Source organism: Podarcis gaigeae, assembly GCF_964106915.1.
Source record: "Podarcis gaigeae genome assembly, chromosome: 6".
Lineage (NCBI taxonomy): Eukaryota > Metazoa > Chordata > Lepidosauria > Squamata > Lacertidae > Podarcis > Podarcis gaigeae.
In genome coordinates, this window is record NC_139682.1 from 58,606,081 (window position 1) to 58,631,883 (window position 25,803).

Sequence of the window (25,803 nt, forward strand, 5' to 3'; positions counted from 1 at the left end):
CTCTGACAGTCTCCATCATTCCTGCACTCTCAACCCAAACTTCTCTGGGTAAACTTACTATAGTTTGCTTGACCTCATTTTTATTTCTGTTTCTGATGGTGTCCTCAGTAAGACCCAGTATTGCTAACCAGTTGTGTGTCCCAAAGTCCTATTCCTATTAGGATTCAATACAACTTGCAACTGAATCCTGACAAGACTCCCCACAGTTCTGCTCCTGACAATGATTTAGGAAACCCAGTTCTTTACAATTTAGGAGATTAAAGCTTCTCAACACTAGAGAATGATTTGACAATTTGAATCACTTATTGAAGCTAAGTCTATAAAACCACTTGCCCTTTTCAAATCCAGGCTCTTTCAACATTTTGAAATGCTTCAATAACACTACATGGCTATGCACAATTTGAATTGATTTAATATTCCTTTAGTGTGTCAGGGTTTATGTATGGTTCTTCTTAATGAGCTCTTCAGATCTGTATGTGAATTATGCAACTTTCAAGGACAGATCTTCAAAGTGTGCTCAATTGATTTAAAAGTATAAAGTTTCTGCCTCCTCTCCCAAAAACCCAAATATATAAATCAAACTTCCAAAATAACACATAAGCAACCCAAAATCAAACCGACCAATTTCTAAAATAGTTGATGCTTCAGATGAGCTGTAAATTACCTTTCTGAATGGAAAAATTGAAATTTAATCTATGAAATGAAGAAAGGCTCTGCTTATGAAAACCTTTACGAGAACAGCATTTCTAATTAGTCAAAACTATTTAGAAGCCATAAAAAAGTTTGGTCTGGATAAGATGAAGGCTTAAAATTTTGTCTATATGTATGGAGGAAAGGGTTGGAATGGGGAAGAACATTCCAATCTATGTGGATGAAGGAAGCTGAACAAAAGCAATACTAGCTCCCAGAAAACATTTGGATGCAAATTTCTGCCAAAACATGTAAGTGGAATATTTAGGGATCATTCTTGAACTAAAGTTCTTACTCCATCACAGCTTTCGCTCCCTGACATGAGCAGCAGAACATGGAATTACTAGGCAAGAAATAACATGCTGAAAAGATGACTGTAGAAAAGCTGCAAAAATTGTATGTCAGCAAATAGCTCCCTTTCAAGGAATCAGGCCATAACCATGTTATTTATCTAAATAAATATTTTGTGCAGGAAGAGAAACCAAGGAAGATCCAATGTGTAAGCAGCACTTGATATTAGTCTTGATACTTGTTAAGGATGTCACTTGAAATGATGAAACTGACATATTGTCAAACTTTTTCATGACTTTGTACAAGTTCCTGAGTTGGGACAAATCAGAAAAACATGTCTGAAGGACAGACAACCTTTTAGAATTTAGATGCAAGATTACAATAACAAAGTTGCCCAAGAAGTTGTCCTAAACTTGAAGGGTATGCCCATGATTACATATGGGGTGCCTGTAACATTAAGTCCTCAGAATCTGGGCAACAAATATTGTTTAGAAGGGAAATGAAAGCTAAAGCAAACTGTACATGCAGATTATGCTGTGTAAATTTAAGGGTTGTTGGGTTATTTATTTTTAACAGAACAATGGAGAATTCAGCTTCAGAAAACCAAGATGAGAAAACACGGAACTCCAATAATAAATTTGGGCAAGGGGAATTTTGGGCACATTCTTAGTTTACCAGAACATATTTCTCAAATGAAATTGAGAAGGTACACCCCAGGAACGTATTATGAGAAAAAGCTGTTCACATCAGAATGGTTTAAGTCCTTTCACTGCCAAGGATCGTAGGCAACATTAGGGAACTTGCCTCAAACACTCAGCCCTAAAATGGGTATAATACTAACCAATTTTAATACTAACTCATCCAATTAATATTATGTGTGTGAAAACAATCAGGATTGCAAAAGTGTAATGAAAATTTAGAATATCTACATAAAATAGTTGTACTAGTGTACTCCTATAAAATTATAAAATTCAGACTTGTTACTGAAAGTAGCATTTTTATTACTGGTTTTCTTAAGGGAAAGTGACATTGACAATCATAGTTTATCTTGAGCTTGGGTGGAGAAGGCCTTTTTCCTTTTGATTAAGTCCTGTCTATGCTTTATTAAGCTGTACAACAAGATTGACAAGGGGAAGGATGCTTTCAACAACCCTCCCAGCCTGGATCCAGTGCTTTGTCTTTCAAGTTCTTTCAACAGAAGCGGAAGGAAGCTTTTCCCCTTTAATTATCATGGCATATTATTTCTTTTTAAGGAGCTGTCAGCTACACAGCATTCACTTAATGGGTCTCTCATTCAGATAATGACAATGGAACTGTTTCACAGGAGTAGCTGTTTAAACACAATATAAATAACCTCAATTTCTGGGGGCTGGGGTGCGGGGAGAAAGGTTGATTAAAACAAAAATATACTGATCAGGATTACTTTGTAGAACACGTATAGCCCTAGCCTAAAGCAAAAAGAAGTGTTGTCAAAAAGCAGGGAAGGAAAATGACAACTACTGAAACACCACTGGAGTTCAACATACTTTTAAGGGTTTATATCAAAGACAGCAATACAACTGTGATGCTCTGATATTGTCTGCCATTTAGAAAATATGCTTAAGAGATGTTATGGCAAAACATACTTCCACTGGGTTCTTTCAAATAATAAAATCTTGAAAACAAATATAGACACACTCCAAGAACTTTTGCACTATCTCCATTGAAATATGGTAAATGCTGGCAATGTGAGATCATGTGTCCTCATTTGTATCTATCTGCCATGAAGTACAGATATATACAGAACCAAAGCTCACAATAACTTGACTCAGAATATGAACTTGTTCATCTTACAGTGCTTGACTGAATTACAAACTGATCAGCAATCCCTCTGTGAGCACACACACCCCTGCACACAATTTTCCTCTTCAGCTCAAAATTTAAAACTTCCCATGATGTCTGGAATGGTACAGTGGGAACACCCCAGCCACCAAGAACTATGACCAATGTAGTTTTTCGTGCTTCCCTCGTCCTTATTAGACACCCTCGAATCTACATTTCCAAACTATCCTTGCAACTGAGATACTGTGATGAGCATAGGTACCAGCATCTTAGGTACAAGTAGACTGGACGTGGGATAAAGACGTGGGTGGCACTGTGGTCTAAACCACTGAGCCTCTTGAGCTTGCCAATCAGGTTTTTAGTTCGAATCCCCGCAATGGGGTGAGCTCCCGTTGCTCAGTCCCAGCTGCTGCCAACCTAGTAGTTCGAAAGCACGTCAAAGTGCAAGTAAATAAATAGGTACAGCTCCAGCAGGAAGGTAAATGGCGTTTCCGTGCACTGCTTTGGTTTTGGTGTTCCGTTGCACCAGAAGCAGCTTGGTAATGCTGGCCACATGACCCAGAAAAACTGTCTGCGGACAAACGCCGGCTCCCTTGGCTTGTAAAGCGAGATGAGCGCAGCAACCACAGAGTCGTCTGCGACTGGACTTAACTGTCAGGGGTCCTTTACCTTTACCTTTACCTGCAATATATTTAGCATCCAAAGCATTGTACACCAGCTGTGATCAGCAGGGTGGCATTGCACACCTGGTTTTCTGACCCGAAGCCAGGACAAAATAAACTTCCAGGCATTTGAGGAATTTTAGACATGCTTCTTGGCAACCCTGATATCAGTGGATGAGAGAGCTTAACTGTAACTGTTTTTACAATTGCTTTTAAATTGTTTCATTGCGGACATGTTTGATAATGGTGGTGATGTTACTACAAACACCACCTAATTAGTAAAAAACAAAGGAGAAGAGTATGTGGGGTGTGGTCCAGGGACCAGTGTGGGTGCCACGGGTAATGTCACTATCACCAAAGCAATAAAATCTAAATTCTGAAACTGAGAATTGAAGGGGCAAACCTATTCGGAGTGGATTTGGGGTCCAAAATCAAAATCAAGCCGGGGTAGCTCATCTTTCACGAACCTCAATGAAACATGCATAGAAGAACTTCCTGTGAACTGGTTTACAATTCTTATGACATGCTCCCACACAAATTTATTTAAAAGCCAATGTCACGCCCTATTATCCTCTAAACAGTGCATATAAAAGCAAGGTCTTGACATCTGTAAAGCGGGGGTCAGAATAAGGTCGTGCAACAATGCTTTTTTTCCTTCCAACTGTAGGTCTTTGCATGGGTCATGATAGAAAAACGCTTACATATTTTCCACATTTCATCTGTTTTGATATCTAAATCAGAATGGCAAGCAGGCTGCTATTCAGAGCCACAGCTTTCATTGTCTCTGCCAATCTAGGTCATTGTTTAATTTCTTTTCCAAAGGGGGAAGGAAGGAGCACGTTTTATCAATGAGATGCCATTTCTGCTCTTCTGTTATTCTCACTGTAGTTTAAGAACCACAATCACATAATTAGTTTTAAAATGTTGTTTCTCCTCCATAACATTTCAGCTCTTGTGTTACACCACACTATTATTTATTACAAAAGTGTCCCCATGACTTAGATTTTCCTGCAGATTATATGCAATATTCTTATTTTAACAAACATGAGAAGATTTCCATTCTCTTTCTGAGTGCACAAAGGAGCAATGCAAACAATTTCTGAATTAATTGGCTTTTAATTCTAAGAGAAGTACAGAGCTTATACCCTGAATGCATCTTATGATGATATAATACCTAGGAATTAATGAAGTAAACATTCGAAAACCCAATTAAATACAGTTAAAGTACTTGCAGCAGTTGTATTACTATTTGCTCTGCACAACTGATTAAAGGCTTCAAGTTTATTTTTCCACCACATTTCTAGAAATATTTTTATTTTATGAATCAGTTGGCATTTGCACTAAATAAGCATTTTACAGTTTTCATAGCTTGGGCTACAAGACACACTTTTGATTTTATTTGAACAAAAACAGACTAGACAGGAGAAAATAGTTTTGTGGCCTGTAATGTTTTGAGCATTAATGAGCTAACACACAGCTATCACTTGGGTTAAGAAGAGTTAGTAAACTAGAAATACATTTATACCTCCTTGCCCAAAATGCATCAATAGTGACCCCCACCTAAACTCTCCTGGCTAGAAAATAACACAACACAAGGAAAATATTGTGTGTCCTATATTACACATGTACAATAGGACTTTTCTATCAACTGGTGCCCCGGGTAGAACTGGTGCAAATATAGAAAATTCAGTTTATATGTTTTCTCTGGGAACAAGGATAAAGAAGAAGCACACAAACAATTGAAAAGAAGCCAGTCAAGGAACAAAGTTGTGCTTGGTGAGTCAATTAAATGCTAGAGTTGAAGTGCTCAACGCTCAATGGCAAGAATCAAAACAACTTGCTGCTTTTGACCTGGTGCATCAACAGTTCTAATTATCGTACTGCAGGAAAATTGGGGGGGGGGGGACGGACCTTACAGTTCCTGCAGAAACAGTCTATTTTGGAGAGTTCCACGTACTGTACACTTAAAAGTGTGGTTAGTTTAAAGGGGGGGTAGGGCTGGTTTACACAGCACTTCACCAGCACCACACAAACATGTGAGTTCCTAGGGAATAGTTTACTGTTGCTTTGCCTCTCCCCAGTCTATTTTATTCCTGCACCATACTGAGGTGAGCAAAAATTTGATTTGGATGTTGTTCAAACTCATGCCCATGATGAAAGTCTATCCTCACACATCCCAAGCTGCACCAAGGTGAGAGCTTAATCCAGGTTGAGCGCAGGTTGGAACAGCATGCTAAGCCAAACCCTGGCTCAGATCAGCAACACAGTGTCAGTGAAAAGGACATGGAAGGAGCAAAGCAGCCATAAGCTCCTCTCTGGGAGCCCACTGTTTGCACAGCCCCATTAATGCATAGTGCAAATACATTGGTGGATACAATCTGCTGTTCCCAACCAGGGTCTTTGTATGGCACCGACCTCTCTCCTCCCCACTACCTCCTGATAAGCAGCAGCAATGTGACCCACTGGAGGTCAGGGGAGCAGTGGTGTCCCATCATTTCATCCACTACAGATGTACAGTGGTATCTCGGGTTACATACGCTTCAGGTTACAGACTCTGCTAACCCAGAAATAGTACCTCGGGTTAAGAACTTTGCTTCAGGATGAGAACAGAAATCGTGGTCTGGCGGTGCGGCAGCAGCAGGAGGCCCCATTAGCGAAAGTGGTGCTTCAGGTTAAGAACAGTTTCAGGTTAAGAATGGACCGCTGGAACAAATTAAGTACTTAACCTGAGGTACCACTGTAACTGTAGGCATAGATCCCAATAAAGAGATGGCTACATTCAATGAAGTGTTGCAGTACATGACTGCTTACAAACAGATAAAAACTGCATGTACTGGCCCTAAATAAAAAATAAATACTGACTGTCATTCACAGCACAAAACAAATTTACACAGACACACTCTATGCACAGTATACAATGCAATGCACGTGCATGCTCAGATGCACACCTCCGTTTGATCTATGTGCATCAGGTGCCTCCTGCCACAGCATTTGACATCCACACAACAGAATGCAGTAGTATGTGATGATTTGAGCCCAACTTCAATGTGTGGACCTCCCTTTCTGGACTGGGACAATAGTCAAAATTATGATGGGGCCCAGAAATAGGAGGAGAGAGGCTCTGAAAAGAAGAGCCTGGGTACAAATTCTGGGTCAATCTATTTATTTGTTTATTTGGTTTATATACCACCTTTATCAAGAGATCCCAGGGCAGTGTACAATATTAAGAACACATTTTACAGAGCATCAGTAATAAAAACACATTGAAAGCTCAATAGAAAGTTTAACAACAGACACTGCAATAATAAAATAATCATGATAACAGTCCATTGTTGTCGTACCCTACCCCCCGCTTTAACAGGCCATAGATTATTGAAGGGCCATAGACCTTAATAAAGAAGAATGGTTTTGCTTGGTGCCTGAAGGCATGACATGATGGTGCCTAGCAAGCCTCTTTGGGGAAAGCGTTCCACTGTTGGGAAGTCACCAGAGAAATGGCCCCTTCTCTTGCTGCCACCCATCGAACCTCTTGAGGAGAGAGGACATAAAGAAGGGCCTCAGATGACAAGCACAGGGTCCAGTTTGGTTTTTATGGGGAGAGGAGGTCCTTGAGGTACTGAGACGGCTTTATAGGTTAACACCAGCACTTTAACTTAGGCCTGGAAACTAATTGGCAGTCAGTGCAGTCAGGACAGGATTGGCATTATATGCTCAGACAGTCTTGTTCTGGGGAGCAATCTGGCCATTGCTCCGTCGGAAGTTTCCAACCCATCTTCAGAGGCAGCCCCACGTATAAAGCATGACAGTAATCCAATCAGTAATCTATGTGCTTATAAGTACACAACACTGTCTCATTCACAACACAGTGTATTAAGCAGATAAAGTATGATTATGATGCACTTATACATGTCACTGTCCTCATAAAGGTAAAGGGTAAAGGGACCCCTGACCATTAGGTCCAGTCGTGGCTGACTCTGGGGTTGCGGTGCTCATCTCGCTCTATAGCCGAGGGAGCCGGCGTTTGTCCACAGACAGCTTCCGGGTCATGTGGCCAGCATGACTAAGCCGCTCCTGGCGAACCAGAGCAGTGCGCAGAAACGCCGTTTACCTTCCTGCCGGAGCGGTACCTATTTATCTACTTGCACTTTGACATGCTTTTGAACTGCTAGGTTGGCAGGAGCAGGGACCAAGCAACAGGAGCTCACCCCGTCTCGGAGATTCGAACCACCAACCTTCTGATCGGCAAATCCTAGGCTCTGTGGTTTAACCCACAGCGCCACCCACGTCCCTATACTGTCCTCATAATCACAGTTAAATTAAACTGAGGTCCTAGTCTTCCAAAATATGTCCTTATTCTTCCCCACCTAATTCCTCTAAAATACATCGATATTATTTTTGTGGGGAAAAATCCTTCACAGATGGACCATTTTCAGTTTTCCAATGTCACAGTAACTCTCTTAGCAATCAGCAAGCATAAGAAAAAAAATTCACTTCCCATGGCCTCTTGGGATTCTGTGTACTTCAGGCACATCTGCTATGTATTTCTTTCCTTCTATATAGAAAAAATGTCATCTGACCTAAGCTCTGGGAATATGCATAGTTACTCATTTTTTAAAAAGAAAAACAATTAAATGAAGATGAGAGTACAGTCCACCAAGAGCATCTGACCTATTTATTGTAATTTGTAATATGCGTGATTATCTTAATTCCACACAGATTGTCAGTCATGTAACCTAGATCTGCAGACAGGCTTAACTAGCCATACTATGTGATCAAGGAGAGAAATACCATGAATAATAGCACTTTTCAGTATACATACTAAGTGCTTTCAATTCTTAATTCATTTATCATCACAGCAAGCCTGTGAACAGGTATAGATTTAATCTCTGAATAGGTTAAGTTTGGAGATATCTCACAGGCCCCCTTTCATAACCAAATACATCAGACCCTCAACTGCATTGCATTGGCCCAATGCGGAAAACAATGAAACATTTGGGAACCTGAAGTAAATCAATTTGCTCTCTAACTCTAAAATACTGCTATGTGCAAATGTAGTCATAGTTTTATACACATGAGGAAATAAACTACTTGTAATTTATAAAGGGTGCTGGTGCTGGTACAATTGCTCATTTGTTTTCTTCTTCTTTGGCCATTTCTCTATTTTAACATAGTGTGACCACAACTGACACAAGGGTTATGTTCCCAGATGGTTGCACATAAATGCAAAATTGTGCAAAGTCAGAATGACCCCCCAGAACCACTCCCATCATCTGAGATCTTGCAAGTTCTTGGACAGTCCCACAAGAGCCTCCAGAGCAGGAATATCCTGCTTCCTTTCTATTCATTTATTGGTGATCCACATAAAGCTGTGACCACATAAGCAAAATCAGCATGTTGGGATCCTACTGTATATTCACTTACTATTGTTATATAATTGGAAATGACCAAATTACTTGGATCATTTATCTGTCATGCCTGTTGGATATTAAACATAATATCAGAGGAAGAGAGCTTTTTACCATTTTCTTACACTATATTCTTTGACAAACTGCAACGCGACAGAGCAAGATGCACCAAGTTATATTTTAGCTGAGACGTATAATTTATTTATACACACCAGAATTATTCTTCATAGATTTTTGTCATGTATTTGATGATACAATGAAGTCCAGCTGCTACTGTGATTTAAAATCCCCAAATCCTATCTATCTTTTTGAAAGAAGCTTCTTAAAAAAACACACAATTTTTACAGATTTCTACAACAGTAACATACAAAAGCAAAAACACATCAATAATAACAAAAATGATTATATTATGATGAAAAACAAAAGTACACGAAGTCTTCTCTAACTCTGTAGAGTAGAAAACAACAAATCAAGTCCTCCCTAAAAGAGGTGTGGTGAGACCTGGAGACTGACCCCCTGTATTGTGTGTGGGTTTTGATTGGTTAGCCACAACATCCAATTGGTAGGTGCCTTGATGTTGGGTCCAATCTGACCAAACAGATCGAGGGACCTATATATACCCATGCATGTGACCCAGAGCTTCCTCTTTGGCTCATGCATTCGGAACAAGCTAACAGCGTGTCCTCTGTGCAGCTGAGAGACTTACCTTTGACGGATCGTCTGGGTGATTTCTTTCTGTTTTTTATTCCCCCTTTTTTGTTATTGCTTTTTATTCTTCCTTTTGAGTTGTCCTCTCCCCCTTTCCTTCCCTTTCCCTTCCTAACGGGGCTTTGCCCCTCTGGTGCTCCAGCCCCCAGGCGCTCCCATTGTGGGGCTTGCCGCTGCTCTCCCCTTTCATTTTGTTGATTGGTTTTTCTGGCTGCGGTAGCAGCCTTGTGCCTAATACACGACTTTGGGCAAGTGCGTTTGTCGCTCCTTTAGCCATGCCATTAAGTCCTTTGATTGGTTTAATAGCAGCGAGAGTTCCCTCTCCCTGCCTTTATTGTGCTCCCTTTTATTTTAGCTGGGTCGTGTATTTGTTAAGGGCGGAAAAACCTCTGTTTTGTTCCGGCCGCCATTTTAGGTTACAGGGTCTGGTTCTTCCTGACTATTTTTGGCAGGAGCGCCATTTTGCATTGGCGGGAGCGCCATCTTTTTGAGACAGGAGTGTCATTTTAAAGGCCTGGGTCTTTTTGTGTATTTGTAATTAGCATTCCCTACACAAGACAAAAGGATTGTGACGCCTGTTAAAAGGAATCCCAATCCTGCTCTCCCTTCTAAGAGGGTCATTAGGGGTCCCTCTCAGTCACTGCATTCTGTGCCAGCCCATGTGGTTCATCAGCCTACACTGGATCACTTAAGTGCAATTATGGCCATTATTGGCTCAGACCCTGCTGCCATGACTCGCTTTAATACAGAACTTGAGTCACTGGCTCAGCAGTTTGGGAGGCAGCCTGATGCTCAGCCTGGCCCCTCCACGTCCTCTACTGTTTTTGAGGCTTACGGTCCTTCGGATGTGAGCGAAGGGAGTGAGGTTTATGATCCTTCTGAGGCTTTGCTGTCTCAATTTCAGCCTTCCAGAGTACCAGTCCCAGCTAGTCCTAGGGGTTGTCCTAGGAGCATGGGTGCTATGGTGCAGCAGGCCTTTAAGTCAGGGCTGCCTCGTTCGCAGTCGGCGCCCCCAGGTTCAGGGAGTTCAGGGCTTCAGCCTGCACAGCATGTGGGAAGGGGAATTTTCTCCCAGCCAAACTCCTCACTTGTTTTTAGTTCTGTGCACGTCCGGTCTGTTCCTTCGAGGGAGGTGCACAGTGTCCAGTCTTTGGAGAAGGATCTCCCGGTGCCTAGAGTCCCTTCAACTGGTGGCAAGTGGCAGAGGAGTCATCGCTCCAAACGCAGGGCCAAGAGGTAGAGAGATGGCGATTCCTCCTCCTCTACTGGTACGTTTTCTCAGACCTCTGATGATGATGCAGACACAGTTCTGGGTTGTCCAGTAAAGGATGCCAAGAGATATTTGTCACTTCACCTGCTTGGGGACAGTCCCTTCCTGGTTCACGAGGCTGGGACCCTGTTAAGGAGGCATCAATTTGCTGCACCATTTGCTGCAATGCACCTCATTCCTTTCATATTGGTGCAGCTACTACTGCTGCACACTGGGGTCTGTCCATCGACAGGATCAAGGATCTGGGCCACTGGAAATCTGAGGTATACACGGGTTATGTTTGGATTCGGCGCTGAGGTGCAGTTATTAATGTTGTTTTGTTCATTCCTAGGTCCGCCTGCCCTGCACGTCTGGAGAGTCGGGCACAGCCTTGTCCACTGGGCCAGCAGGAGGGCAGCGGAGTCTGGATTCGGACGCAGGCTCAGACTCCTCGGCCATGTGTGCGTCTCCTGGGTGTCCATACAAGGAATGCGTTGGGAGGAGCTTCTCCTGATGGTGCGGGTGAAGGTGTCTGCGGAAGGCACACCTGCGCCGATGGTGGTGCAGCTGGGTGACAACAATTTACTGGAAGCTCCCAGCTTGAGCCTGTGGACCCGTATGCAGGAGGACTTGGAAGAGTTGAAGGCAGCTCTTCCTGGACTCAAAATCTTTTGGTCACAGCTGTTGCAGTGACATGTATGGTGTGGTAGCCGATGCCCAGCTGCCACTGAGAGGGCCAGGAGGCGTGTGCAGAGAGCAGTGGCCAATAGGTTCTGGCCTTGGGTGGGACGGTGATCCATCACCCGAGCATTACATTCCGTGATGCGTCCCTTTACAGGCTTGATGGGGTTCATCTGTCTGTGATTGGGAATGATTTGTGGCTGGCCTCTGTGTCAGCAGGGTTAAGGGATTGGTTGCAGGTGTGAGTGGTTGGCAGCAAGCACAGTGTTTGTGTGGCGGATAGGCGATAGGGATAGGGGAGCGGTCTCGCCATCCCTATGTGAAGGCTATTCCATTAAAGGAATCCACGGACTCAACTGGTTTGGTCAACCCCTGAGAGGGGCTTGTGCCCATACCTGAGTCCAGGGGGGGCATCTGGGTGGTCAACAGAGTCTGTACCTGGCTTTTCACCTTCTCAGGTGTTCACCCTTGGCTGACCTATGCTGGTGCCCTGGGTCAGCGCTGCCTGCAAGAGTGCAGGGAACTAGTTGAACTAGAGCCTATGCAACCACTCACCTTCTGTAATCAATAAAGATGTGGCCTAAATTCTGCCAAAAACCAAAACTAAAATTTGAGTCATGTGTGAATTTATTTAGGGGGGAGGTCTCTGGGTCTGAACACGCAACAACAAATGAGCTCAAAAGAGCTAATTCTGCTTTAAACATTAGATGTAACTACCTAGCCTCTTATATATTGATGATTATTTTCCAGTTATTTAATATCTGCTCTAATTACATGATTCTCAAAATGTAACTTAGACCTTCTTATGAAGACACAAACTATTCACTGGGTGAGGGTACTCTTCCAAGGAAGCTTTACAACTGAGCTTTGCTCCTGTTGCCAAATTATCTCTGCATTCCCTGTCTGTCTACCTCTTTGAGGCTGCCCAGATATCATCCTGCAAGGTTGCTTCCAATGTAGCTTGCCAGCTTCTGCTACCTGCACTTACTGTACTACTCACCCTCCAAATGCACCCAGCTAGGCAATTGTCTATATAACAATTTAAAAAGCCTTGTTCATGAGCACATCCACCACAAACCAAACCATGCACCCTATGCGTAAACTGCATTATCTACAAACCTGGTTTAGTCCTGAAGTAGCTCTGTGAACTTTAACATGCTTTCAGTAAGATAATTATTAGAATACATAGTCTTTGAAACACTGTCTTAAAGTACAGGTATTATGCTTGGTAAATGAAAACTCCCATTTTCCAACCTCCTGTACACTGAAATAACTAACAAAGGAATGGTAAATTTGTACATTACCAATGTTACGCTGTTGCAACTTATTGTGACAAGCTGAAGGGATTTTCTCCCCTCTTTCGAAGCTCTGGATTCCGTTTTTACAAAGCGAAATAGAGACTAAGGAATGAGAGGGGGCAAAGTACACAGCTAAGATCAGAGTATGTTGTAATTAAGTCTGTTAAATGTCTACTAAAGTGAAGCTGTGCTGGGGAGAAGTGAAACTTACCCAGTCACAAAGAGTCATCTCCAGAGAGAACCAGGGGAGGAGGAATAAATACCAAGAGGTAGTTTTTTTTACATGTATTTGAACATACTCAAAGTCAGAGCTTTCAAACCCATTGAAGACATAGATGCCAGCTTTCTAATCTGGTACAGACATTATGTGGAGCTAGTTAGGGTTGCCATATTTCAAGAAGCAAAAATCTGGACCCCCCCCAAAGCTTCTTTTTTTTTTTTTTAAGGAAAACCCCAAAGTTATTACAAGAATGCAAAAAAAGGAAAAAGGGGGGAAGAGATTCTGGTTTACTTGCCAAAGATCCAGGACAACTCAGAGACAATGGGGGCGTCTCCACCCCCATCGTTCACAGAGGTCCAGTGCCAAAGGCCTTCTGGTGGTTCCCTCACTGCGAGAAGCAAAGTTACAGGGAACCAGGCAGAGGGCCTTCTCAGTAGTGGCACCCGCCCTGTGGAAGACCCTCCCACCAGATGTCAAGGAAATAAACAACTATCTGACTTTTAGAAGAAATCTGAAGGCAGCCCTGTTTGAGGAAGTTTTTTAATGTTTGATGTTTTATCGTATTTTTAATATTCTGTTGGGAGCTGCCTACAGTGGCTGGGGTATAAGTAATATATTTATTACTTATGAGGGGCGGTATAAGTAATATATTTATTATTATTATTATATTTATTATTATTATATATTTATTATATTTATATTATATATTTATATTATATATAATTTATTATTATTATTATTATTATTATTATTATATTATTATTATTATATTATTATTATTATATTATTATTATTATTATTCCCAAGTCTTATAAATATGCAGTGGGCCTGATTTTCCTCAGGATGCCTACAGACTATGGTTCTGATGACAATCTCCCACCCACCCCACCATATAAGCCAAAATTAAATACTGCAATGAAAGAGCACAGCCATGACTGCATGCTACACATGCAGCATAAAGTTTAGTTTGGCCTTCAGCTGCTTAAATCAGGAAGTCAATCTTCACAAAATTAATTTCATTCCCAAAGGTTCCAAGTGATGTACAGGGCACATTTGAGTCAGCTATTTAAAAAAATGTGCTTGACTTAAAAGTTAACAAATTGAACATCTGTTGAAATTAACTCATCAAAACTTTTGTGAACAGCTTTTAGAAATTAGTATCAGATATTTTTGGATAATTATTCTGAGTAAAGTTATTTTGCAATACCTTTAGTGTGATCACAGAACTGTTATGAACAGAAAATGAAGCACTATTCACAGAGTTTTAAATAATTTTTGAGCAGATGAAACATTCAAGCTGCAAATTCATTTACTAACATGACAGCCAGAATGTAGGCCTAGTGCAAAACCCCCCGCAAAAAACACCTTATCTTTTAAAATGGTAAAAAAACAAACAAATCAAAACTGATTAATATGGAATATGTAGTTCTAAAGTTTAGAATCTAAACCTTGGCATGCTGGAACATATATTACAATCATTATTTTCTTTCTCTGTGTGTGTGCATGCAATAAGTTTATTGTAGGCTCTGGCCACACAACCCATGCATCCTAACAACAATAACAACTCCCCTTTCTTCCATGGAAGCCCCCTGTCCCAACACAGACAAAAAGAATAGGTGTGCAGTGGTAAATCATCAACAGAGATCACCATTGCAGTAGAGATCAAAAACTAGACAGCTCGGGTAGAATGAAGGATGGAACAGATGGATAACATGCCACAAAAAGGCATACACATTTTCAGGTCACCCAGGTAGTTTACAGTGAGGAGCCATTCACCTTCTCCTGTCATGCTATAGTTTATTTTCTCCTGGAAAGCAATTACAGGACAAATGCCAAGCTACAGTAGGTATTTTTTTTTCCAGTAGCAGCAGCAGCATCTGGTCTCTTGGCAGACTCCATGGGCAATTTTACTGGCAGTTTAAGTATTGCCTTTGGGTCAGTCACAGTGATATTGTTCATGAGCTGTCTGGCAACAGCTTCTTCCTAGATGTCATAATCCTTTTGATTTACTTTCAAGGAATTATAATGTTTTATCTGCTTCAGAAAGTGTTGACCTTAAAGGCCTCTGGAGGACATCTAAGGAAACATGGCAGTGGGGGGGAGGGAATACAGGCAGCAGCAGCAGCAGCAGCAGCAGCAGCAACAGCACTCTCAATAACAGTAACCAAATGCAAAAACATATTGGTCTGATGTTATTCATTAATCTATTTGGCTATTTCCCATATAGCCAATGATCCACATTCAACCCCTGGACTGAAACATTATGGCTTCCGGATCAGCTCCTTGAAACATACATAATATATTCCACTGCTCCAAAAATCATAGTAGTAGCACTCACTGATGCAAGCTATTTTACCCAAGTCCTGAACCTGAGCAGAGAAAATTGCAGAATACCAAGCTAGATTAATGGGAATGCTATATGGTTAGATTGAAAGTTAAATGACGGTAGAGAGAAAGATGCTAATGCGAGGCAGAATAGCAGGATATGCATAGTTTAGATAAGCTGTGCACACGTCTAATGCAAACATCACATCCTGGTTCACCTTTGAAGTCTGTCTCGGTTCAAAGGCAAAGTCTGACTTTCTCAGCTCTTGAATGTGGGACATCTCTTTTAATGAACGGACACTACGTTGCCAGTTTGTAAGAGTGAGTGAAGAAAGAAAGAAAGAAAGAAAGAAAGAAAGAAAGAAAGAAAGACCCAACCAAAAACCTTGAGTTTATTGGGGTACCTTTATTGAGTTTATTGGGGTACGGGCAGGGGTACCTTTACCTTTACCTTTAATATAAAGAAAAATGGCTTAATTTGTATGTCATGGTAAACCATACTTAATGGTTTATTGTGAATGCTGTTTTCTGGGCAGTCTTCTCACCAGCAAACATTGGTTACAGTTTATACTTTTCAGGGAGTGAAACAAATCATAATCCCTGCTTCAGACATAAAGCTTAAGACACAGACCACAGATTGTTTCCTCTCAGTATGAGTGGGGTGAAGTCAGGTGGTCAACACTGGTGCATTCACATCAGTCCTCTAACTATGGTTTACTAACATGTTTTTGTTTAGTCATGTCCGACTCTTCGTGACCCCATGGACCAGAGCACACCAGGCACTCCTGTCTTCCACTGCCTCCTGCAGTTTGGTCAGACTCATGTTTGTAGCTATGAGAACACTGTCCAACCAACTAACTGTGTCTTACTAACATATGCAAGCACATATGCCTAGGAATGCCTAGAGGTTTTTGCTTTGTAACTATGACTTTTGAAAAAGATTTTATTGAAGGTGAAGGCCAACCAATTAACAAAGAATATAAAAAGAAAGTAGGAACTAAGAATTACAGAAGCAGTACGGAGTTTATATTTCTAGCTGAATGGAATGGGTGCCATACAGAGATGCATTTGGATAATCCAATTTCATTCTGCTACTCAGATATGCCTCTTGCTTTTTCCATACTAAAATAGTAACTAATTATCCCTGGTTTGATTATCTCCCCCTAATGCTTTTGCAGAAAATCATCAGCTGTTCTGCTCTTCATCATACTTAGATATAAGAAAACTAATATGAATCACATTCATTAATTCCAAGACGATCTGCAATATTTCACCTTGTGAAACACATTTCCATTGGATTTCATCTTTTGAATCACTTCTATAAAAAATGTAGATGATATAGTTGCTTGAAGACTGCCAAATGTTCTTGATAAAGAAAGGCGCATAGCACAATAAAGTCTAATCAATAAATGAAACCCTAAATAACAGATGGCCATATAGCAGCCGAAAAGAGATCGTGCTCATCGTACAAAATACATTTGATTCATTAGTGTGTGTTTTAGAGCTTTATAAAATGGACAGTTTCTAGCTTGAATGAGATTACCAGTGAACAGGGAGGCAGACCAGGGCCTTTCATAGATACCCTGTCCCTTCTTAGTGACAGGCAGAAGCAAAAATAAATTATAGAAACCAGGCAAAAAAGTGCCTATAAGCAAGATCTGTCTCCTGCTTTTAGTTTTTTGTAATGCGGCCAGATCATTACAGTGGCTCAATAATTAAATAAATAAATTTTGGCTGAGAAGTATAATGTCCTTGGCATAAAAAAAATAAAAAATCAGTTGCTAATTTAAGTATCCAGCACCTAATTCACAGTAATGAATAAAATGCCACTGAACTTCAAAATAATAATGATGATTAATAATAATAATAATAATAATAATAATAATAATAATAATTAAAGCCTAGTAATACAACAAAATGAGGATTTGTCTCACACCTTGAATAATTTATTTTGAGTAAAGGAGAAATATAGCATGTCCTCATTACTACCCTTGGTATAGTTTATTGAGATCTAAGTGTAACTGTCATCAAACAGTACTTCTAATTAGAACAATGCTTTGGAAACTGGGGACCTCAGACTTTTTTTTAAAAAAAAAAAGGTTTCTGTAACAACACATTTCTTCTAAACCATCTAGAATTGTTGGGCACTGGGCCTGGTGGAATTTTGGGGTGTTGACTGGAGCCATGTATTTTAAATTCCTCACATGATGGCAGAGAGTACGGACTTGGGCATAAATCTTCCTTGAGCACTGCTGCCCTCCACAAGATGGAGGAATAAATTCTGAAGCAGGGAGCCTGTCCAACACATACAGCCTCCTCTTGGAATATCAGGGTGCTAAATCAAGCAGGGACACTTCACAAGTAGAAATGATTCCCTGCTGCAGAAGTCACCCCTCCAATTTGCAGAGTCTGGGAGGGGTGGGGTGTCAGGGGACAGAGCTAGCACACTTGTGATTGTTCTCCTTCATCGAACGAGGCTTTAGAACACTATTGATAAAGCTTCTTGGCAGTCTCAGGAGCTAAAATATACTCTACATCAAGGCAAGGTCAGGTATGTGAGTATAGAGAGCCAGGTCAGGATGGTGGGTACACAATGTTCAACTTAGTGACACTTCAGATGTTTTCAACTGTGCAGCCTTAAGTCATATCACAAGAAACTGACCATGGAGCAATGCTGATGAGGTAAAAGTGAAATTGTCAAAATGCAACAACACAAGAGTGTAGCCAAGATCATACTCCTGAGCCTAGGTAGCACAGGAATTAAATATCTATCTTATTTATTGATGCAGCAAAGCAGGATCCTGCTCAAAGTCAAGAGCATGGGTAGGCAAACTAAGGCCCGTGGGCTGGATCCGGTCCAATCATCTTCTAAATCTGGCCCACAGACGGTCCAGGAATCAGTGTGTTTTTACATGAGTAGAACGTGTCCTTTTATTTAAAATGCATCTCTGGGTTATTTGTGGGGCCTGCCTGGTGTTTTTACATGAGTATGATGTGTGCTTTTATTTAAAATGCATCTCTGGGTTATTTGTGGGGCATAGGAATTTGTTCATTTATTTATTTTTTTCAAAATATAGTCCAGCCCCCCACAAGGTCTGAAGGACATTGGACCAGCCTCCTACTGAAAAAGTTTGCTAACCCCTGGTCAAGAGAGTAGCACCAATAAGAACAGCACTTGGATGAAGCATGGTCGAAAGGGCCGGGACTGGGCTTGGCCAATTCAGACTCCTCCTTATCTAGAAATCCCTATTTCCTGCCAACTTGGAGAAAGTATGGTGTCCAATCAGTCTTTGTCTGAGATATAGATGTTCCTGTGCCTAGTCCATCATCCTCTAATATTGCACAGGTTATGAGAAGCTCCCTATTTCCCTAGCATTTACCAAGTAGGAAGGTCTAGACTTTAAGTGAGCTTATGATGGTGGCAATCCCAATGCAAGAAATAAATTAAGGCCCCCAAAAGCCCTATAAATGAACAACATGCTAAGAGTTCAGGTATTTTCTTTTGCAATGCATTATATTATTACTGGGAGTGGGTGGAGGAGAGAGAACACATCCTCTGGATGCAAGGTTAAAAAAAAAGACATTGGGACTTGTGGCGCTGTGGGTTAAAGCCTCAGTGCCTAGGACTTGCCGATCGAAAGGTCGGTGGTTCGAATCCCTGCGGCGGGGTGCGCTCCCGCTGCTCGGTCCCAGCGCCTGCCAACCTAGCAGTTCGAAAGCACCTCCGGGTGCAAGTAGATAAATAGGGACCGCTTACCAGCGGGAAGGTAAACGGCGTTTCCGTGTGCGGCTCTGGCTCGCCAGAGCAGCGATGTCACGCTGGCCACGTGACCTGGAAGTGTCTCCGGACAGCGCTGGCCCCTGGCCTCTTGAGTGAGATGGGCGCACAACCCCAGAGTCTGTCAAGACTGGCCCGTACGGGCAGGGGTACCTTTACCTTTACCTAGTTAAGGGATAAGTAAGCAGCAAGCAGCAGTGTGCCTCTGGCTGTGCAGTCTGCAGGGACTGAACTTGCAGTTTGTGATGCTGGAGAGAACAGGATGGTGAAGGGGAACCTTGTTTGCACCCAATAAAGCACTGGAAAGCATTATTATAATACAATTCATCTGAACACCCTATTAACATTGTAAAAATCCTGGAGGAGGAAGTGGGGGAAAGAACTATGATTAAGGAAAAATTGATTCAGGTGTTTTACAAGATGGCTCACTGATTATGCACGATTCTGATATGTAGTTCATTTGACTGCAACATATTCAGAGGTTTCAGGATACATATCAGCACCGTATTTCTAGGAAAGCTGTAGTCTTCTCCTTGTTTACGCTCCAAATCTTGCCACCACCATTCCCCCCAAATCTGTAGCCATTGCAACAGAAGGAAGTCATGTGTCACTTGTGCTGACTGAGTGACTACTTGATGCGATAGGAATGATCTTTGATAGCCAATTCATTCTTGTTTGGTCTGTGTCACAGCTGGTGTTGCTTCCCCCCACCACACCCCAATTTGGTGAAGCTTTAGGTGTCAAAGTTTGAAAAGCCTGTCATAAATTCTTATTTACTTCTGAAATGCTTTTCTTTTTAAATCTCCTGACACTTAAAGTAGTCCATCTTAGGAGGTGGGATAAGAAAAGGCATTGCAGAAATCATGTGATCGGAGACAAATTACCTATAGCCTCTTCTTTGCAAATGAAGTAGCTACCTAATACTTCTCAGAATGCATGTGTTTGAGCTTAAATAACAGACACAGATTTACTATTTTACTACCTGTTGGCACCTTCTGGCAGGATGATGCAGACAATTTGCTTACAATTATTATGTCAAAGACAAAAGCCACAAAATAGCCCCAGAAGCTACCACTTGGTAAATACTTATCTTAATCTATTCTGTCATATATTGTAATAGGCTGGACTACACTAAGACTGGACAAAATCCAAAATCCAGTTCAACTGTTGTAATTTGTTAATTTTGACACAGGAGAACAATAACAGAGGCAAACCCCCCAAAATGGTACTGAAACAAATCTTCTGACCCAGCACAACTGTGAAAGGTAGAGTTGGGTGAATCTGCCATTCTTGGTTTCTTTCAGTTTCTCATCCAGCTAGTCTTAAATTCATTTCTCTGCATTTCCACGTGCAATTATTTTTTTTAAAAATTAAGAGTCCTCATAAAAATCTATCAGCATTTCAGTGTTACTTTCTCCTAAAATACACATTTTCTGTGCAATTTTGCTTATTGTTGACATTTTTGCAAAGCAATTTCACATAATATATTTCACAACATTATTCTATGTTATTTTCATTAATATATAGCTCACGCCAGCAAATGCATTTTTGTACACATTGCTAACTATTGCAAAAATTTGGAGAAGTGTGCATTTTGAAGGATGACTATGTTTCAGTTCCTATATGGTTCTGGAAAGTACAGATCAGGTAGTTTCACACTTAAATGTGAACTGAACTGGTTTTCTCCTCCATCCCTAGGAAGGATATATGCCCACTTGTTGAAGTTAGGGAGAATGCGCAGGACAATTATGACACCTTCAAGTTCATATGGGTTTGTGTGCCTTTTGAGGCTCTCGGAGCTGTGGAGATTGATACAGCTTGTACCACTTTCAGATTAAGAATAAGGTTCTCAAGGGAAAGCTTCATTTGGAGAGATAGAGACAGCTATATCACAGCTGAGACAGACAAAAAGCCACCCTGACCACACTGGCATAATTCACAAATTTGCTTCCACAGATCAGGATTACTGCGCTGCCAAATAGTTTACAGTGGTGTCCCCATAAGCTGATGAACAATAGTGCAGAGTTACAGTACATTTATTTGGATATTTGTGAATATATATGCATACACAAATATAACTAACCAAGAACATACTGTTATGCGTTTGGCCATCTCAATCATTGTGAATGAGCAGCTGATGAATAACAAGGCAGAAATTTGCTAGTGATTTTCCAGACCTATTTTCAAGCAGAGCAGGGTGTAAATATTCAACTAAAGAAATGACTAAAGAATGGGAATACCTGATGTTTTTAAAAAGTTTTTAAAAAGTCTAGGAACCAACAACAACATTTTACACAGACTATTTGTAAAATAAGTTGACTTAGATTTAAAGGTCAGTTTTTTATAGCATAGAGTGCTTGCATCTCTGTAGTGCCCTTAAACTCACTTGCACACACTTGCAACCTTGGTGTTAGTTTATCAGAGCAATCATTAAGCTTTGGCACTTTGAGACTGATGAGTATTACCTAAGCCAGCACTCTTTGGAGCTAATCGTGTACAATTTAACATTATCAAAGCACAGACAGTCCTCATTCAAGCCAAGTGTGAAAGTTTTTAAATTAGCTTTCACAGTTTGATTCACAGACAGCAAATGTAAACTGGCACTGGATTAATTTTTTCTCCCTGACGACAATCTGGAACAGAATAGCCCAAAGGCTATTGTAGGCCATTTGCTTTAACTATTACTGAAGATTCACAATACAAGCTGAGTTCCAACTGGGACTGAAGCTCTAGGAGAAAAGGGAAGCTTAATATTATCCTCATTAAGCAAACCACTGTGTGTTTTGAAAATAAGTCCTTTAATTTTGTCACTTTCAAGTAGGTCTAGATCTCTCTTTCAGTTTTAGGTTTCTAAGGACAGGAATGGACATCATTATCAACAAAGAACTTCCATAACTCAAGAACCTGCACATGGGGCAGTTACAATGATAATAAAGGTGCTCAGGTACTGGAAGCAAGAGGAAGGAGCAAAGTTAACTGGGCAGGAAGTGAGCATAAAGTTCACGAACTGGGGATTTCATACCAATACAGGTAGGAATATGTGTACATCAGGATGACAGACTGGATGAAATTTAACATGAAAATGCAATAATCTCCACAGGCAGGCAGATCCTATGTAAATAAGAGTCAATAAAAAGAAATGAAAGGCCCAGGTAGGGGCAGACGGAAAGTGATGGGAGCAGAATGCCCAGGCAAGGCAGAATGAAGAAAATGTCAAGTCTATATATGGCAGCTTTAAAGTGATTTCCATGTTTCTTCATCAAAAGGGATACATAGATCTGGGAAAGGTGCTACTAAATGAAAACTAACATGATGAGGGAGATGGAGCAACGCCCCTCTAAGAAAAGGTTACAGAAACAGTGGAGTTTTAGTTTAGGAAAAAAAAATCAAGAATGGAGAGACAGGACAAAGATATGTAAGATTTATGCATGATGTGCTCAAGGATGACAGAAATAAGTTTCTCTCTCTAATTCTAGAACGCAGTCATCCAATGAAGCTCATGGGTTGGAGATTCAGGACAGACAAAGGGAAAGACTTCTTCAGACAGTGCATAGTTAAACTATGGAATTCACTACTACAAGATGTGGTGATGGAAGATATGGAAGATATGGTTAGCAATGGTTCATAAGGGCTTCATACTACCTCCAAACTCACAAGCAACATGCTTCTTAAATGCAGCTGCTGATGAACAATAACAGTAGGACAGTCTATTGCATTTATGCCCTGCATTTGGACTTCCCATACATATTTGGTCATCCAGTGTGGGAAAAGTATGCCTAACTAGATAGACCCTTGATGTGATCCAGCAGGGACCAGGTTAAGTTCTTACATAGGATGAGACAACATCGGCCCTAGAGTCTTCAGGAGTAGGAATAAATACCTATCTATTTGGAATTGAGAAAGAAATCTGCATGTGATTGACAGGAAATGTGCCAGGGTGACTGATGTAGTGGAAGTGTGGGTGAGAATATGCACTTGTATAAATGATGGTGGATAAATTGACTTTTAGATGGGTGCAGGGCTGACAGAGGAGAAGTAAAACATCTGCTTCACTAATACAGAGGCACAGATGTCACTGCTGATGTTGTTGCTCTCTAGTTAGGGGGTAGAGCTACTAAGGGTCAGACTGCTTGAGATAGTAAATGTTTTATTTTCATGGTCAACCAGATGCTGGAGGATATGAATTTTATGTTTGCCACAAATATTCCCTCCAGTTCTAAAACAGTCCAATTCCTGCGACACAAATATCTGAGTCCCAGTCCAATATATAATCTTAGCTCTGTGTGGAAGTCTTCATCAGTGTTTACTGATATATTATGCATGCAGTAATAATTAGGCCCAGTGAGCTGGCTCAAGTATCTTAGAGCCATCTAATTGCTAGATGGTGTTATTTATTTAGCAACAGTGTTCCAGCCACTGTTCTATGCTCACTGGCCTTCAGCAGATACTTGTTGTAATATCTATCAATAACTTGGGCAAAATACTGTACGATCTTAGATTTAAGCCTGGTTTACACATGTTGGAGAAAGGGTTAGGAATAAATTAGTAGAGTTCTAAAGAGGTGAAATAAAGTATTCCATCTGAGAATGCAGTGTTTGCCAGGCATTTCTTGCATGAGGAAGCTTTCAAACTAATACCCCACACCTGCAGTATCAGTGGTACAATGCATTATACTGCCTCAAAACTTCATTCTGCTGCTTCATTCATCATCATCATCATCATCATTACTATTATCAGCTTGATACATAAGATGTTTCAAAGCAACTGACAAAAAGCATAAAGGTTTGCATAAAATCATGGGGAAAGATGAACCAGGAGTGGAATAATAATAATAATAAATATGAGGTACATTCTTGTGCATAGTAGTCCATGCTGAACAGCAACACAAACACAAACCAGAATTGTTTATATATTGTTTATATATAATGTAAGACACAATAGGCTGCACTAAGTTCCTAACAAGTTCAAAGTTATTAGGCACTGGTATTACAGTATTTACAACGATGCTTCATAATAAACTTCAAGGCTATTGGCCTACACTTTATCACATAAGTTTCTTTTTAAAGAAAAAATGTTTACTTAAAGACATGTAAGTTTGAAAAATATGCTATTTATTTATTTAAGCAAACAATTTATATACCCCTTAACTACCTATGACTGTGATCAAGCACAGTAGCATTACTTATCACTGAAGTAAAATACAAATACAAATTTACTCTTCACATTTGTATTCCCTGTCCACATAGAAGGGCAGCTTGCAACAATAAAGCTAAATGCAGGACACAATATATAATAATATATATATATTTTTAATGAACAGGACAGATAGAAACAGGTGAACAAACAATGACCAGGCTAGGCTATTTGAGGGCCAAATGTTACATTGTGCTTAACGTGTAGCTATGTCTTTAATTATTGGTGTCAGGGGTAATGATTGGTATCCAGATTACTGCATATAGGGAGGGAAGATTTCTCTCTTCCACATTCAGCCATGATCAAAATGACAATATTTCCCAAGGCACAGCTACAAGAATTAGAAAAATGTTCCCACCGGCACCAGTAGGAATCCCCCCCCCCCCAGCATTGATACATGGGGAGATAACCAATTTTCATTCTGATTGTGGCTTTGCTTGCTGTGATCCCAATAACACTTGAGGACCCTATGCATGTAATTAAAGAAACAGCAGAGATACAGCTGCATGTCACATGTGTAGCATAGGATGTGGTTTGGCCCTCTGAAGGACCTCAGTTGAGTACATATATACTCAGACCATTTTTGATGCAATTCTCTGACGCAGTGATTCTGAGTTTGTTGCATATCATTTAGAATATCCTACTGATTCATCATGGTATGCATGCCGGAAACGCCAAATAAAGGTATATACTTTTGTTTACACTGCACAGATCACAGAGAGCTTCCACACCAGTTTGTAAACAATATGCTGCATTTTAATGAGTTGAGACATTTTGTTATTGAAACCAAAAAAGGTGCACAAAATGCACTGGACCTAAAGTTCTAGTGTGCAAAAAAACAAAAGCACAGCTTTTGATGGAAATGAGTGGTCAGGCTATTTGTAATGAGATCCAGGACCTTTCACTCTAGGTCACCAATTGCAATCCCTCTAGACTAACAGTCACTCAGAAGCTGTGACCACCTAAGAACTGTTCAATGCCTGTAAAGTGTCAGCAGTCTCATTTCCATTTATAATGTGCCAATGTTCACTTGCATCAAATTAATTCTAGGCCAAGTATTGAACTGGGAAAGGAGGCAGGAAGAGGCCTTATTCCTGGGAGAAGCAACACAAAATGAAAAGAGCAGAGCACCACAGAGTTAAATGAGCACAGGCAAATGTGTGTGTGGGAGTTTATAGAAGACAGCTCCCTCACAGAATTAACAGCAATATGCCTTATAACAGGGATGGGGAGCTTGAGGCCTAGGGGCCAAATGTTATCCTCCAGGCCTCCCTAATCTGACCCTTGTGACCGTCTCCAAGCTACCTCCTCAGTTCTACTCTACACATTCCTCAAGAGCTTCTGAAGAATGATATTGCCTCTCGTTTGCTGGATGGGGGGGTGGAGAGATCATTTGCAGAAATATCTTCAGTTTCACATACTTCTATTTCTGTATTTAATCTCCACTGACAGACTGGCACGTCTCCCGAGTTGTGTGGGGGA

The 25,803-nt window shown here is 40.8% G+C and overlaps 1 protein-coding gene across 10 annotated transcripts in view; it reads right to left on the reverse strand.

Moving 5' to 3' along the window:
* DAB1 (DAB adaptor protein 1) overlaps nucleotides 1-25,803 on the reverse strand; it is a 654,787-nt gene that overhangs the window by 143,253 nt on the left and 485,731 nt on the right. For 2 of the 10 annotated variants that reach the window (XM_083742757.1, XM_083742755.1), the window contains exon 1: nucleotides 12,812-12,893. The exons of 7 other annotated variants lie outside the window; for them this stretch is intronic. The gene's annotated coding sequence lies outside the window, so the exon portion shown is untranslated. Of the gene's footprint in view, nucleotides 1-12,811; nucleotides 12,958-25,803 lie in introns of those variants that run through there. One more of the 10 variants, XM_083742758.1, reaches the window with a different exon arrangement.